We start from the raw sequence: 18,906 nt of genomic DNA, 5'->3' as shown, positions 1-18,906 counted from the left end.
CAAACTCCGAAGGAAGGGATTACTCACTAGGATGGAATAAGAATAAGATTTATTGTATGCTTATCCTTCATCAAATTTAATTGATGACATGCAGATTTAGCATGCAACCTATTCCTCTTGAAAAGGATTGAGAAATGACATATCGCAACCTTGAGAAGGTCTTCATGAACCACCGGTAGGATTGAAAAGAACGAATGAATTAATATGATAATCAAGGGAAAGAATCTTGAACGAACCACCATAAGAATTCGAAAATGACTGATGAAAGAGAATGAATCACCAAGAAGAAGTAGACGAACAAATATGCCTGAGGTGATTTAGAAGCAAAAGAATAAAGAGATCATGAGCTGATAAAAGAACACTTGAACGAAGCACCGGGATAACTGGATAACGGTAACTGAAATGTGAGAATGAAGAATTCTTCTGGAACAATGGCCTCCGGTGAAAAGAAACGGGAAAACAACTTCTGACATACTCCGGATGGGTGAGAAAAAGAATATCTGACAAATGGAATAATTCGAGACTGATAACATGAAGCTAGAACCACGAAACTTCGAGAGAACGGACAAGATTTAGAGGAAAAACTCTTCTTTGATCTTCAAATGAGACGAGAAACACCACCAAAATTACTGAGATACTCTGGTAGAATGAAAAGCAGAGAGGTTGAGCCAACAATGAAAAATGATTTGAAATCGATCTTGGAAAAGATCTGACTGATGAAAATCATACTTACGTCACACTTTGAAAAGAATTTGGGAATAGCTCCGGGGAAATTAGAAGAGTCAGGTAAGATCCTGGGAAAAGACCTGTGGGTTAGGGCCCACTAGAGAGGAAAACACCGTTGAAAAGGATTGTTGAAAAGATAGATGATGCACCGGAACAATTGACATATTTGAATGAGGTGACAACCTCGAATTAATTGGAACACAAACGAATCTCCTGATATGTCTTACAAACTTCGGGATGATTAAATGGCGAGAGGCGAACGAGCAAGGAGAACACTTGATCCAAGGAAAAGAATGTGATCAACCCGAAAAAAGTTGAATTGAACCCACCGGAAAAAGAAAGGGATGAAGAATGACTAACGAGACTAGAATTCACCAGTTGAAATGATTGGGGGAAGACTGAAGAGGCTCCGCACGGATGAAATTGATGGTCGAGAAAGAGTCAGACTCCGGGAAGAAAAGGGTGGGAGGGCGGGAAAACAAAGGCAACTTGGAAGGGGAAACCGACGAATATCTTGAAGAGAAAACACCGGTTGAAATCATTGAGGAAAGAAAGCAAAGACTTCGCACGAGTAGGATGGATAATCGATAACGTACTCCGGTTCCGAGAAGAAGAAGGGTGGGCAGGTGGGAGAAGAAAAACAACTGAAGATTGAACTTGGCAATGATGAAGAGGCTCGAGTGGACTTGATGAGAAATGCACCGGATAAAAGAGCTGAGGAACCAACTACCGGAAAACCAACTGCGTGATCCTAAAGAAAATTTGAACGGGAAGAGAAGTAATTCAAAACACCTACGTCAAGATTCCTTACCAGAGCGACGAAGGGGCTGAGGAGTAAAAGAATTCCTACTCTCCGATATAACTAGACTCCGAAAACAGTTTTCTTCTAGACTCAACAACGCCCAAACTACACGATCAATCAAGGGGGCTCCTAGGGTCGGTCGAGGCTCTGATACCAACTTGTTACGCCTAATATGCGATACTATCCTAAAGAGACTCAAAGGTCCCACCAAGGATAGAACCGCATATTGAAACGCTTTGCAAGGTGGATATCATTTCATCAACATTACATAATAGATAGGGATACATACAAGAGGCATACAATGCCACACGAATACATAAGAGCATCTTCCGACTACGGATGAAACACAAATAGAAACTCAAACGACATCCACCCTGCTAGCCCAGGCTGCCGACCTGGAACCTATCCCCTGATCGAAGAAGAAGCAGAAGAAGAACTCAAGCAAGCAAGCACCGCTCTCGCGTCATGACCATCGCATAACCTGTACCTGCAAATGTTATTGTAGTAATCTGTGAGCCAGGAGGACTCAGCAATCCCATTACCATGGGTATCAAGACTAGCAAAGCTTAATGGGAAAGGAAGGGGTGAAGTGCTGAGGTTGCAGCAGCGACTAAGCATATATGGTGGCTAACATACACAAATAAGAGCGAGAAGAGAAGCAAAGCAACGGTTGTGAATCTAGCAATGATCAAGAAGTGATCCTGAACTCCTACTTAAGTCAAACATAACCCAAAACCGTGTTCACTTCCCGGACTCCGCCGAAAAGAGACCATCACGGCTACACATGCAGTTGATGCGTTTTACTTCGGATCTAGTGTCAAGTTATCTGCAACCGGACATTAACAAATTCCCATCTGCCCATAACCGCGGGCACGGCTTTCGAAAGTTTATACCTTGCAGGGGTGTCCCAACTTAGCCCATGATAAGCTCTCGCGATCAATGAAGGATATACCTTCTCCCAGGAAGACCCGATCAGACTCAGAATCCCGGTTTACAAGACATTTCAACAATGGTAAAACAAGACTAGGAAGTCCGCCCGTTGTGCCGACAAATCCCAATAGGAGCTGCACATATCTCATTCTAAGGGCACACCGGATGAGCAAGACGACGGATTGGCATAGACCCTGGTTGCCCAGGGGGCGCCGGACATCGCTCGGTTTGGACCAACACTTAGACAAGCATTGGCCCGGGGGGGCTAAAATAATGATGACCCTCGGGTTAATTACTCCCAAGGGAAATGTAGGTGATGGTGAGGCAAATGGTAAAACCAAGGTTGGGCCTTGCTGGAGGAGTTTTATTCAAAGCGAACTGTCAAGGGGGTCCCATAAGTCACCCAACCGCGTAAGGAACGCACAATCCGGGAACATAACACCGGTATGACGGTAACTAGGGTGGCAAGAGTGGAACAAAACACCAGGCATAAGGCCGAGTCTTCCACCCTTTACCAAGTATATAGATGCATTAATAATATAAGAGATATTGTGATATCCCAACCAAAATCCTGTCCACCATGGAGCAATCTTCAACTTCACCTGCAACTAACAACGCTATAAGAGGGGCTGAGCAAAAGCGGTAACATAGCCACGCAATGGTTTGTAGGAAGGGTGCAAAAGGTTAGAGGCTGACATGTCAATTTGGGAGGCTTGAAGAGTAAAAGATAGGTAGCGCAGCATAGCGATAGAACGAAGCAACTAGCATAGCAATGATAGTAGTGAGATCCAGGGTAGCGGTCATCTTGCCTGAAATCCCTCAAGGAAGAAGAACGAGTCCATGAAGAAGATGAAGCCACGAAGATAAACCAAGCGTAGACGAACGAATCCTCACGATCGCAACAAAACGGGAACTCTCGTGAAGAAGCACACAACATGGTAAACACACCACACATGAACAAGACATGATGCACAACCAAGCATGATGCATGACAAGACTACATGAAGCTACTCATGACAAGAGAAGACGCATACAAGAGCAACACATCAAAGCAAGTTTAAATGAGGCCGAAAACAACATATAACAATTCCGGTAAGTCCTCATATGCAAGTTTCGAAATTGGTCCAGATCTGAATTAACCTTATGTTCAAGTTGTTAAACAGCAATTTAAAATGCATCATGATGATCTACACGAGATTCTAGTCAAGTTACATATAAAGTTCATTTAATTCGGAGCTACGGCCTAGAAGATATGAGCAAAACAAGTCAAACATGGCATTGATGCAAAATGCATAAAAACATCAAGCAAACACCTCAAAACAAGGATGCAACATGATAATATGAAACTACATGCAAAATCAAGCAAGTTTCATATAGAGCACACTCAAAACGGAGCAACGGTTCAACACATACACTCTATATAAGTTATAGCAACAATCTGTCCAAAACAGCAACTAGGCATATTGCAAGCATCAAAATAATATGCTACAGCATCTCAACATAAGAACAAAAGGCATGTACATGATTTACAGGTAAAGCATAACAAAACATGAACACTGAGCTATCTCCAGAAATCACTAGAACATGCTCAAACACACATGGCAAGATTGCAAATAATAATAGTTTCAGACTTTGCAGAAATAACATCAGGTTGCAATGTTTAGAGCTATCAAACAACATGTTACAGGAACTTATCATGGCAAACAAAGTATGGCATGAACCTACTAATTGCATAGAACAAAAGTCCTTTATTGACCATGAGCCAAAAAGGATCAGAAAATATGATGGCACCCATGTAAACATGGCAAGTTATATGACAGATTCCAACATGGCAGGAACAACGATAAGTAGGCATGTTGATGAGCATGTACCACTCACCACAGAGTAATACATGGCATGGAAAGGCAACCAAAAGTAAGAACACATGTTTATGAAGCTAAGAATGGCAAGAGCAAGTCCATAGGATGCATGGATCACTAACAACAATCATGGCAACAACTGAACTTAATGTTAATAGGCTGACAGCAACATTATTTAGCAATTTGAGAGCAATATTACGACAAGATACAGCAGGCTATAAATGCAAGCAGGGACATGGATGGATAGAGCATGACATGTATAACAAAACATCCTTAGTGAACATCTCCAGATTATGCATAGAATGACTTGTAGAAGCAGGTTTACATAGCATCACAAAATAACAGATTCAGCCTAACAAAACAGTAACAGCAAGTACACTACTTCACGAGCTCGATTCACTCACCACAAGTCATTGCATGACAAGATAAGCATAGCATCAGCAAGAAGACATGTTTATGAAAATAACCAAGGCAAGAACAAGTTCATAGCATGCAAGGATCAACTACAACAACCTTGGCAAATTTGAATAACATGTAAACAATCTACCAGGAAACATTTTATAGCAAAAGTAGAGCAAGAAAATGACATGCTAGACTACTCCATAATTGCAAACAGGGGCATGAATGGATAGAGAATAACCATATATTCACAACATCCTTACTGAAGTATCTCAAAATAAGCTTGCATCTCTCTGTAGCATCAAGTTTACATGGCATAAAAATAACAGCAGAACAGGGACTGAAATCAGCAACATCACGAAGCCTAGTTTGCATGCTTGTTCTAGTCACCACATTGATCACAAAAATACATGGCATACACCCATGTAAAGATGGCATGGCGTATCACGTAACACATGTAGACATCAACCTCATAGGATGCACACATCAAACATGGCAAAAATGACAAATGAACATGTTCTGCTAACAGATAGCAGACAACATCACATAGCACTCTTGCAACGATGATTCAGGAATCAAGATAGACTCAAATGAACATGATACAATGGAATGAAATGTAGAGCATCTTACAGCGAACATTTTGACATATTACACGCACAAAACGGAATAGTATGCAACAAGTTATGATGCGATGAACAGGTTAACATAATGCAAAATATTTCGGGGACTTGGACGAATTATCAACTCCGAAACTATATCTAGGGTTTCGGGCACGCGGATCGAGGCGGCGGCGCCTCCGGTCAACGGCGACGAGAGAGATGGCCGGGGGAGGCCGGGGACGGCCAGCAGAGGGGCGCTCCGGTCGGATCAGGCGCGGCGGCGACGGAGGGTGCTGGAGGCGCCGGCGGAGGGGCCAGGCGGCGCGCAGGCAACGGAGTCGGCGGGCGGCCGGTCAGAGGTGGGCCAGCGCAGCTCCGCTCAGCGCTCGTCGGCGAGGACGCGCGGCGGCGCGGTGAGGCAAGGGCGGCGCCGGGCAGAGGCACGGGAGGCGCGGGACGCCGGCGGGGGCGCTTGGCGCGGGCGACGGAGGTCCCACGAGGCGCGGTCGGGCGGCGAAGGTCGCCGGCGGTGGGCGGCGAGGGCGCCGACGGCGGGGTCGGGCACGGAGGCGAGGCGGAGGCGGCGCGGGTTGACCCGGGCCCCAGATGGGCTCGGGCGGGCCGCGGATGGGCCTGCAGGGCTGGCGGCGGCGTGCGGTGGGAGGTGGCGCGCAGTAGGAGGCGGTGGGGGGTGACGTGGCAGCATGGGATTGGCCGGGGCGACGGCGCGGACGTGTCCGGCGGCGGGGTGGACCCGTCCGGCGGCGGGAGGAGCAGGGCTAGGGTTTGGACTGCGAAAATGGACGGGGAGGACGTTTTTATAGCTAGAGGGAGCTAGGAGACTCCAAACGAGGCACGATTTTCGCCCACACGATCGTGATTGAATGGCGGAGAGCATGGAGGGGGTTTAGATGGGTTTTGGGCCATTTTGGAGGGGTGTTGGGCTGCAAGAGAAAATGGGGGTTTCGGGCTATGCGGTTAACCGTTGGAGTATCAAACGACCTCCAAATGGCACGAAACTTGACAGGCGGTCTACCGGTGCTATACCAAGGCCGCTTGGCAAACCTTGGGCCATTCCGAGAAAGTTTAACACCCGCACATGAAAACAAGGTCTGAGAGGGGCGACGGGCGCGCGCGAGAGGTCTGGACTCCGAACGGACAACGGAGAGAACCGGGAGAACCCGAACGGATGCAAGTTTTGAAAAACATGCAGATGAAATGCAAATGATGACATGGAAAAATGCAACACGCAAGCAAATGACATGGCAACTACGGCGAATAACTGGTAGACACCTGGTGCATCAAATCCGGTGTGTTACATCCCTGCTTCCCTCTGTGAAGGGCATGTCTATTTACTTTTATGTTGAGTCATCACCCTCTTATTAAAAAGCACCCGCTGGAGAGCACACTATCATTTGCATTCATTATTATTGGTTTATATAGGGTATGACTTGACTGGATCTCTTTTACCATGAATTACAATGTTTAGTCAGTCCTTGATCTTTAAATGTGCTCTGCATTTATGTTTTGCGGTCTCAGAAAGGGCTAGAGAGATACCATTTTGTTATATCATGTTATGATTGTTTTGAGAAAGTGTTGTCATCCGAGTTTTATCATTATGGCTCGCTAGCTGATTATGCCATTGATATGAGTAATTGTGAGACCTGAGTGTTATTGTGAGTATGGTTAGTTTATAATATCGTTGAAACCTGAATGATGGCTTTGCATGTTTACAAAAACAAGAGCAAATAGAGTTTGGAAAAGTTTTTCTTGATCACTTTCAGTTTATCAACTGAATTGCTTAGGACAAGCAAAGGTTTAAGCTTGGGGGAGTTGATACGTCTCCAACGTATCTACTTTTCCAAACACTTTTGCCCTTGTTTTGGACTCTAACTTGCATGATTTGAATGAAACTAACCGGACTGACACTGTTTTCAGCGGAATTACCATGATGTTGTTTCATGTGTAGAAAACAAAAGTTCTCAGCATGACCTGAAAATCCTCGAAGACAAGTTTCCGAAAATATAAAAAATACTTGCAAAAGATGAAGACCAGGGGGCCCATACCCTGTCCACGAGGGTGGGGGGTGCCCCCCCCCTATAGGGCGCGCCCCTTGTCTCGTGGGCCCCTCTGAGGCTCCGCTGACCTCAACTCCAACTCCATATATTCCGTCTCACGGAGAAAAAAATCAGATAGAAAGTTTCATCGCGTTTTACGATATGGAGCCGCCGCCAAGCCCTAATCTCTCTTGGGAGGGCTGATCTGAGGGGGATTCGTCGCCGTCGTCATCATCAACCATCCTCCATCACCAATTTCATGATGCTCACCACCGTGCGTGAGTAATTCCATCGTAGGCTTGCTGGACAGTGATGGGTTGGATGAGATTTATCATGTAATCAAGTTAGTTTTGTTAGGGTTTGATCCCTAGTATCCACTATGTTCTGAGATTGATGTCGCTATGACTTTGCTATGCTTAATGCTTGTCACTAGGGCCCGAGTGCCATAATTTCAGATCTGAACCTATTATGTTTTCATCAATATATGTGTGTTCTTGATCCTATCTTGCAAGTCTATAGTCACCTATTATGTGCTATGATCCGACAACCCCGAAGTGACAATAATCGGGATACTTCTCAGTGATGACCGTAGTTTGAGGAATTCATGTATTCACCATGTGTTAATGCTTTGGTCCTGTTCTCTATTAAAAGGAGGCCTTAATATCCCTTAGTTTCCACTAGGACCCCGCTTCCACGGGAGGGTAGGACAAAAGATGTCATGCAAGTTCTTTTCCATAAGCACGTATGGCTATATTCGGAATACATGCCTACATTACATTGCTAAATTGGAGCTAGTTCTGTGTCACCCTATGTTATATCTATTACATGAGGAATCGCATCCGACATAATTATCCATCACCGATCCATTGCCTACGAGCTTTTCATATATTGTGCTTCGCTTATTTACTTTTCTGTTGCTGTTGTTACAATCACTACAAAACACCAAAAATACTGCTATTACTATCTTTACCTTTTACCACTATTACCATTACTATCATATTACTTTGCTACTAAATCCCTTGCTGCAGATACTAAGTTATCTAGGTGTGGTTGAATTGAAAACTAAACTGCTAATACTCAAGAATATTCTTTGGCTCCCCTTGTGTCGAATCAATAAATTTGGGTTGAATACTTTACCCTTGAAAGCTGTTGCGACCCCCTACACTTGTGGGTCATTAGGCAACACGACAGGTTCCCCGGTGTTGGACGTCATCATACGAGGAGATGACCTAGTGGAATGGGTGTCACCAGCAATGGGGGCACCCTTTTTCAGTCGAGCAGAAACACGGGTTGGCATTGGTGCTTGTTTCTTCATAAGTGCTCGTCTACCAGCTGACGCCTCACTACACATATAAGAAAAGTGGCAAAAAAAGATGCCACATGTCAGACATGAAAATCATTGCCACGCTTACCAAAGAAAATTCAAAAAAGGGTCAGTCTGTTCAAAAAGATAGGCAAAACAAAACACTGAAAATAGAAGTCGAACCTCCTCCTAGCAGCTACAGGATCGGTCCTAGACCTCCTGCCAGGAGAGTCCTGCCCAAACGTCCTCTGGAGCCCTCCCCCTCTTTGATGGCGACACCCCCTTTCCTCTCGCAGTTGTATGTTCTTTGACTTTCTCTGGTGAAGGGACATCTGTTGCAGCCTTGCCCTTCTTACCGCCTTCACGATTTTCAACATGTTCATCATCGTTGGTGTCGCGCTGCACGTTCTCCATGTCATCGTCATCGTCCTTGTTGAGAGCAGCATCTCCATCTAGTTCATCTTGTGTGTCAGGAGCTCCTGGGAACTGTTGTAGTCGTACCGACCACGACAACCAGTTGGCTGATGTGTCCGTTCTGCAACAAATGTTGTGAACTGCCTCGCGACCGTGTCTCTGTCAGAGCCATTAAGGTATGTCCAACCTTCAACCAACTTCCCGAGCAAGCCGGTCATTCTGGATGCAAATTGCCCAATTAGATGCTCGATAGGTGCCCTCGCCTGTGCACAAAACCAGAAGCAGCAGTAAGCAACCATATTAGAGTCATGCGCACAAGATCAAAATAAACCCAAAGCAAACCATAGATATATGTCATTGATTACCTCAGTAGGACAAGACGGAGTTGAGTGCACGTCCATCCACTTTCCAAAGTTTTGAGGCCCACCAAACACGTTGTAGTCTATAGCATGCTTGGCCATTAGCTAGAAATAACCAAAAAAAACAGCTAGGATGTGAGGGAGAGAATAATGAACACAAACTAACAGTTCATGTATTACAAAAAAAAGGAGGAATAGAGTAAGAGCTTCAGCATGGATGGCAGAGTTGCCATGTGGTGTGAGACATGGATACCATGCGTAGACAGCCATGGCTAACAAGGTAGTCATCTCTTGTTAGCCATAGACAGTTGCCATATGAGAATTTTTTCATATGTTGTGCAGCAATAAAATTGAAAGAATGCCATGAAAAGAAAGAAACCAGAACTAACCTGCAGTTTCCCATATTTCGTATCAGTTACCCTGTCTGCAGCAAGCACCACCTTGACAGCATCGTAAGTCCACGCACAAACATCAAACTTGTGTGCAGGCGGCGGGCCTCCTGTCCCAGTGAAGTCCACGATGGACAGATCAAGACAGTTGACGTACATGAGCTGATGTACAACAATTTAAATAGGAAAATATATCAGTTGTGTCACGCCCAATATGTGATACTATCCTAAAGAGACTCGAAGGTCCCACCAAGGATAGAACCGCATATTGAAACGCTTTTGCAAGGTGGATATCATTACATCAACATTACATAATAGATGGGGATACATACAAGGCATACAAAGGCCACACGAATACAACATCACAATACATAAGAGCATCATCCGACTACGGATGAAACACAAACAGAAACTCAAACGACATCCACCCTGCTAGCCCAGGCTGCCGATCTGGAACCTATCCCCTGATCGAAGAAGAAGCAGAAGAAGAACTCCAAAACAAGCAAACATCGCTCTCGCGTCATGATCATCGCATAACCTGTACCTGCAACTGTTGTTGTAGTAATCTGTGAGACACGAGGACTCAACAATCCCATTACCATGGGTATCAAGACTAGCAAAGCTTAAAGGGAAAGGAAGGGGGTAAAGTGGTGAGGTTGCAGTAGCGACTAAGCATATATGGTGGCTAACATACGCAAATAAGAGCGAGAAGAGAGCAAATGGAACGGTCGTGAAGCTAGCAATGATCAAGAAGTGATCCTGAACCCCTACTTACGTCAAACATAACCAAAAACCGTGTTCACTTCTCGGACTCTGCCGAAAAGAGACCATCATGGCTACACACGCGGTTGATGCGTTTTAATTCGGATCTGGTGTCAAGTTATCTACAACCGGACATTAACAAATTCCCATCTGCCCATAATCGCGGGCACGGCTTTACAAAGTTTATACCCTGCAGGGGTGTCCCAACTTAGCCCATGATAAGCTCTCATGGTCAACGAAGGATATACCTTCTCCCAGGAAGACCCGATCAGACTCGGGATCCTGGTTTACAAGACATTTCGACAATGGTAAAACAAGACCAGCAAGACCGCCCGATGCGCCGACAATCCCTATAGGAGCTGCACATATCTGGTTCTCAGGGCAACACCGGATGAGACAGGCTACGAGTAAAACCAGACTTCGAGTTTCCCCGAGGTGGCCCCGCAGGCGGCTCGGTTCGGACCAACACTTGGACAAGCATTGGCCCGGGGGGGTAAAATAAAGATGACCCTCGAGAGAGCGACTCCCAAGGGAAAAGTAGGTGGTGGTGAGGCAAATGGTAAAACCAAGGTTGGGCCTTGCTGGAGGAGTTTTATTCAAAGCGAACTGTCAAGGGGGTCCCATAAATCAGCCAACCGTGTAAGGAACGCAAAATCCGGGAACATAATACCGATATGACGAAAACTAAGGCGGCAAGAGTGGAACAAAACACCAGGCATAAGGCCGAGTCTTCCACCCTTTACCAAGTATATAGATGCATTAATTAAATAAGAGATATTGTGATATCCCAACAAAATCCTGTCCACCATGAAGCAATCTTCAACTTCACCTGCAACTAACAACGCTATAAGAGGGGCTGAGCAAAAGCGGTAACATAGCCAAGCAACGATTTGCTAGGAAAGGTGAAAAAGGTTAGAGGCTGACATGGCAATTTGGGAGGCTTGAGGAGCAAAAGATAGGTAGCGCAGCATAGCGATAGAATGAAGCAACTAGCATAGCAATGATAGTAGTGAGATCTAGGGTAGCGGTCATCTTGCCTGAAATCCCGCAAGGAAGAAGAACGAGTCCATGAAGAAGATGAACGGATGAAGCCGAATCAAGCGTAGACGAACGAATCCTCACGATCGCAACGAAACAGGAACTATCGAGAAGAAGCTCACAACATGGTAAACACACCACACATGAACAAGACATGATGCTTAACCAAGTATGATGCATGACAAGGCTACATGAAGCTACTCATGGCAAGAGATGATGCAAACAAGAGCAACACATCAAGGCAAGTTTAAATGAGGCCGGAAACAACATATAACAATTCCGGTAAGTCCTCATATGCAAGTTTCGAAATTGGTCCAGATCTGAATAAACCTTATGTTCAAGTTGTTAAACAGCAATTTAAAATGCATCATGATGATCTACACGAGATTCTAGTCAAGTTACATATAAAGTTCATTTAATTCGGAGCTACGGCCTAGAAGATATGAGCAAAACAAGTCAAACATGGCATTGATGCAAAATGCATACAAACATCAAGCAAACACCTCAAAACAAGGATGCAACATGATAATATGAAACTACATGCAAAATCAAGCAAGTTTCATATAGAGCACACTCAAAACGGAGCAACGGTTCCACACATACACTCTAAACAAGACATAACAACAATCTGCCCAAAACAGCAACTAGGCATATTGCGAGCATCAAAACTATATGCTACAGCAGCTCAACATAAAAATAGAAGGCATGGACATGATTTACAGGTAAAGCATAACAAAACATGAACACTGAGCTATCTCCAGAAATCACTAGAACATGCTCAAAAAGGCATGGCAAGATTGCATATAATAATAGTTTACAGACTTAGCAGAAACAACATCAGGTTGCAAAGTTTAGAGCTATCAAACAACATGTTACAAGATCTTATCATGGCAAGCAAAGGCATGGCATGATACTACTAAATGCATAGAACGAAAGTCCTTCACTGACCATGAGCCAAAAAGGATCAGAAGATATGATGGCACCCACGTAAACATGGCAAGTTATATGACAGATTCATACATGGCAGAAACAGCAATAAGTAGGCATGTTGGTGAGCTTGTACCACTCACCACAGAGCAATACATGGCATGACAAGGAAACCAACAGTACGAAGACATGTTTATGAAGCTAAGCATGGCAAGATCAAGTTCATAGGGTGCATAGATCACTAGCAAAACACATGACAAAACTGAACTTAATGTTAACAGGCGGAGAGCAACATTATTTAGCAAATTTGAGAGCAAGATTACAACAAGCTACAACAGGCTGCAAATGCAACCAGGGGCATGGATGGATAGAGCATGACATTTATAACAAAACATCCTTAGTGAACATCTCCAGATTATGCGTAGAATGACTTGTAGCAGCAGGTTTACATAGCAAAAAAATATAACAGAATCAGCCTAGCAAAACAGCAACAGCAAGTACCCTACTTAACAAGCTTGATGAACTCAGTACAAGACTCACAAAAATAGATGGATTGCAATCTGTAAAGATGGCATGGCATAGTTCAAAACACATGTAGAGCTCATGCTCATAGGATGCACACACAAAATGCAACAAAAATGACAAATCACCAAGTTATAACAACTTCAGCAGATTAACATCATATAGCACTCTTGCAACGATGATTCGGGCATCAAGATGACCTCAAACAAGCATGGAACAATGGAATGAAATGTAGAGCACCTCATTATGAACATTTTGATATATTATGCACACAACACAGAGCAGTATGCAAGGAGATATGATGTAATGAGTCGGGCAACATAATGCAACAATTTTTGGGGACTTAGCGAAAATCTCACCCCGGGGACAAAGTGGATGGGGCAATCCGGGACGGAGGCGTACGCGCGGGGGAGGCGTTTGGTTGGGCGAGGTGGTGGATCTGGTCCACTTGACCAGATCCGGCAAGGACGGCAGCGCCGGCGAGCTCCTCCGGCGAGGTGGCGCGCCGGCCGGCGGAGGAAGGCGATTGGACGACGACGGGGCGGCGCGGGCGGCGGGGTTCGGCATCCCGGGCGGCGGCGAGGAGGAACCGCGGGGGCTCGGGCGCGGGACGGCCTCGCCTGCGGCGGATTGCTCCGGCGGTCGCAGGCGGGCAAGGCGGCATCGCGGGAGACGAGGATGAGGCGGCGGAGAGCGGCGAAGGGCGGCGGGGTGACGTCCGGCGAAGGACGCGGCGGCGGCGGAGACGGAGTCCGACGGCGGCGCTCGGACCGGTGGCGGGAGGCTGCGGGCCTCGGGGCCCAGACCGGGACCCGGGCGGGCCTGGCGCAGGCCTGACGGGCCGCAGCGGCGGGGACGGCGTGGGAGGCGACGTGGCAGGCCCGTGTTGAGGCATCAAACGACCTCCAAATGGAACGAAATTTGACGGGCGGTCTACCGGTGATATACCAAGGTCGCTTGGCAAACCTCGGTCCATTCCGAGAAAGTTTAACACCCACACACGAAACAAGGTCTGAGAGGGGCGACGGGGCACGCGCGAGAGGTCTGGACTCCGAACGGACAACGGAGAGAACCGGGGGAACCCGAACGATTGCATGTTTTGGAAAACATGTAGATGATATGCAGATGATGACATGGCAAAATGCAACACGCAAGCAAATGACATGGCAATAACAACGAATAACTGGGAGACACCTGGCGCATCGAATCCGGGGCGTTACAAGTTGCCGCCATGGTATATTGGAAAAACAAGCTAATGTATGTTCCTTCAATCATAAAGTTGAATGGCATGAAAAGAAAAGAAGAAGTTGCCATCTGTCTGTGTTAGTTGCCATCATGGTATGATGCCACTTGCCATCTTGCTATGATGTTAGTTGCCACAATGTCACCATCATGGTTGCCATGAATAAATAAAGATGTTAAAGAGTGTTCACAAAAAGGACTGGTAAAAAAATACCATTAAATGGAGTCAACAACCCTTCTGGTACATCTTGTTTGAGAATGCATCATGCAGGAAGTCCGCAATGAACTTACACCAATTCATGTTCTTCACATCTATCAGTTTCGCCTGCACGACACAAATTTCAGGACAAGAAGTTGCCACATCAGAAATCAAATGAAAAAACATCAAAAAAAAACTAGCCGTGACTAGCTTACACATGACATCGGAGCCAAAAAGATTGAAAGAAAATGAAGGAGAAGAGATAGATCATTCACCAGGATGGGGAAGCATTTGTTGCTTGGGCGAAGAGAAGTGGTCGGTGCAAAAACAGCTGAGATGAGGTACATGAGTAGCTTCATCTTAAAAACCTCGCCATGGGTTGTCATGGCCTGCAGCGAATCCGCCAGGGAAGTCGTGTTCGGCATGGATTCCAACCCAGGAAACAAACGGGGAAACAACGTTCCCTCGATCTTATTATTGACCTCATACGGGACTTTAATTTCTCCACGGGGCACACCCAAAGTGCAGAACACGGATTCCTCATCCAATGGCAGTCTTCCACGTCCCGAAATCACAAATTCCCTTGAGGCGGGGTCGTAAATCTCACCAAGCTAGTCGCATACAGGGTCCACAAGATTCTTCCACCGAACATCCATCAGAACCTGCATACCCATCTCAGCAGCAGCTCCCTTTTGATCGTCGGTAAATCCCTCGGTCAATGAAGTTAGGCATTCCTGTGAAGCCCTATTGCAAGTACGTTTCTTCTTCTATAAAATAGACAAATGATCATTTGTTGCCATGTTTTCACTGTCATGAAAAATGTAGTTCCTAACAGACGATTGCAAGCTCGATGTGGTATCCAAAAACATATGGAGGGGTGTGGACAGTTACCTCATCGCCGTCTTTTCGACGTCCAGTTGCCCGATTCTGCTGTGGTACATCCATGAAATCATCATCGTCGTTTTGATGATCGCTGCAAGCCATTCTGCTGAGGTAAGAACAAAACCAAATTGTCAGGGTGGGAGCGAAATGTGTGAAGTATGCAGTTGCCACATAAAAAAATGTGCTTGCCACATGGGCTCAATTGAAATGGCAAATAGTGAAGGCAAATATCATATGAACACACATGCACCCTTATGATTGTCGAAGACATAAATGTGGCAATTAAACACATTGGCTTCATTTGAAAAATATACAGATCGTACTGCACTTTAAACAAAATGTTGAAGTTGTTATGTTAGCACAAGATATTACGAAAGAAAGGCACAAATCTTCCACTGCACAAACATAAAATGTGGCAACTCACACCCTGTCCTCATAGAAAAAATAAGTTGCCATGTGTTGAAAGGCAAAATATGCTAGATTGAAATTGACATGTTAAAAATGCAACACAAATTCAAAAAAGCGTTGAAAACATCTGCTGAACAACCTATAATTGCAATGCACACACTAACCTCATATTAAAAATGGGTTACCATTTAGTACAGCCAAATATGTTTAGATATCACAAGTCAGCGTGGCAAAAACAAATTTGGGTCTTAGTACAGTTAATTTGCCACAATATCCTGCCTACAACATGGCAACAGCCATACTGTGTTCACAGAAATACTTGCCACATGGAAAACATATATGTGGCAACTGACACAGTTGATGTGGAAGTTAGTTGCCAACCAGTGCACATAGTTGCTGAAACTGCCATGACTACCTATTTACTACACTTTACCATGCCATATTATCTTGCCAGTTGCCACAAGTCAGCGTGGCAAACACACAAATTTGGGTCTCTAGTACAGTTAATTTGCCACATTATCCTGCCTACAACATGGCAACAGCCATGCTGTGTTCACAGAAAATACTTGCTACATGGAAAAGCATATATATGGCAATTGCCAGAGGTGATGTGGAAGTTAGTTGCCATCTAGTGCACACAGTTGCTGAAACTGCCATGACTACATATTTACTACACTTTACCATGCCTACTGTTGGGGAACGTAGTAATTTCAAAAAAAATCTTATGTACACGTAAGATCATGGTGATGCATAGCAACGAGAGGGGAGAGTGTTGTCCACGTACCCTCGTAGACCGTAAGCGGAAGCGTTAGAACAACGCGGTTGATGTAGTCGTACGTCTTCATGATCCGACCGATCAAGTACCGAACGTATGGCACCTCCGAGTTCAGCACATGTTCAGCTCGATGACGTCCCTCGAACTCCGATCCAGCCGAGCTTTGAGGGGGAATTCCGTCAGCACAATGGCGTGGTGATGATGATGATGTTCTACCGACGCAGGGCTTCGCCTAAGCAGCACTATGATATTATCGAGGTGGAATATGGTGGAGGGGGGCACCGCACACGGCTAATAGATCAATGATCAATTGTTGTGTCTAGAGGTGCCCCCTACCCCCGTATATAAAGGATCAAGGGGGAGGGGCGGCCGGCCAGGAGGAGGCGCACCAGGGAGGAGTCCTACCTCCACAGGGAGTAGGACTCCCTCCTTTCCTAGTCCAAGTAGGAGAGGGGAAGGAAGGGAGTGAGGAGAGGAAGGAAGGGGGGGCGCTGCCCCCTCTCCTTGTCCTATTCGGACTAGAGGGGGAGGGGGCGCGCGGCCAGCCCTGGCCGGCCCTCCTCTTCTCCACTTAGGGCCCATGAGGCCCATTAACCCCCCGGGGGGTTCCGGTAACCCCCCGGTACTCCGGTATACATCCGATAACCCCCGGAACAATTTCGGTGTTTGAATATAGTCGTCCAATATATCAATCTTCATGTCTCGACCATTTTGAGACTCCTCGTCATGTCCGTGATCACATCCGGGACTCTGAACTATGTTCGGTACATCAAAACACATAAACTCATAATATAACTGTCAGCTAACTTTAAGCATGCGGACCCTACGGGTTCGAGAACTATGTAGACATGACCGAGACATGTTTCCGGTCAATAACCAATAGCGGAACCTGGATGCTCATCTTGGCTCCTACATATTCTACGAAGATCTTTATCGGTCAAACCGCATAACAACATATGTTGTTCCCTTTGTCATCGGTATGTTACTTGCCCGAGATTTGATCATCGGTATCTCAATACCTAGTTCAATCTCGTTACTGGCAAGTCTCTTTACTTGTTATGTAATGCATCATCCCACAACTAACTCATTAGTCACATTGCTTGCAAGGCTTATATTTATGTGCATTACTGAGAGGGCCCAGAGATACCTCTCCGACAATCGGAGTGACAAATCCTAATCTCGAAATATGCCAACTCAACATGTACCTTCGGAGACACCTGTAGAGCTCCTTTATAATCACCCAGTTATGTTGTGACGTTTGGTAGCACACAAAGTGTTCCTCCGGTAAACGGGAGTTGCATAATCTCATAGTCATAGGAACATGTATAAGTCATGAAGAAAGCTATAGCAACATACTAAACGATCAAGTGCTAAACTAACGGAATGGGTCAAGTCAATCACATCATTCTTATAATGATGTGATCCCGTTAATCAAATGACAACTTATGTCTATGGTTAGGAAACATAACCATCTTTGATTAACGAGCTAGCCAAGTAGAGGCATACTAGTGACACTATGTTTGTCTATGTATTCACAAATGTATTATGTTTCCGGTTAATATAATTCTAGCATGAATAATAAACATTTATCATGATATAAGGAAATAAATAATAACTTTATTATTGCCTCTAGGGCATATTTCCTTCAGTCTCCCACTTGCACTAGAGTCAATAATCTAGATTACACAGTAATGATTCTAACACCCATGGAGCCTTGGTGCTGATCATGTTTTGCTCATGGAAGAGGCTTAGTCAACGGGTCTGCAACATTCAGATCTGTATGTATCTTGCAAATCTCTATGTCTCCCACCTGGACTTGGTCCTGGATGGAATTGAAGCGTCTCTTGATGTGCTTGGTTCTCTTGTGAAATCTGGATTCCTTTGCCAAGGCAATTGCACCAGTATTGTCACAAAAGATTTTCATTGGTCCCGATGCACTAGGTATGACACCTAGATCGGATATGAACTCCTTCATCCAGACTTCTTCATTTGCTGCTTCTGGAGCAGCTATGTACTCCGCTTCACATGTAGATCCCGCCACGACGCTTTGTTTAGAACTGCACCAACTGACAGCTCCACTGTTAAATATAAACACGTATGCGGTTTGCGATTTAGAATCGTCCGGATCAGTGTCAAAGCTTGCATCGACATAACCATTTACGACTAGCTCTTTGTCACCTCCATAAACGAGAAACATATCCTTAGTCCCTTTCAGGTATTTCAGGATATTCTTGACCGATGTCCAGTGATCCACTCCTGGATTACTTTGGTACCTCCCTGCTAAACTTATTGCTAAGCATACATCAGGTCTGGT

Source organism: Triticum dicoccoides, chromosome 1B, assembly GCF_002162155.2.
Source record: "Triticum dicoccoides isolate Atlit2015 ecotype Zavitan chromosome 1B, WEW_v2.0, whole genome shotgun sequence".
NCBI lineage: Eukaryota > Viridiplantae > Streptophyta > Magnoliopsida > Poales > Poaceae > Triticum > Triticum dicoccoides.
Note: the sequence above shows the minus strand (reverse complement) of the source record.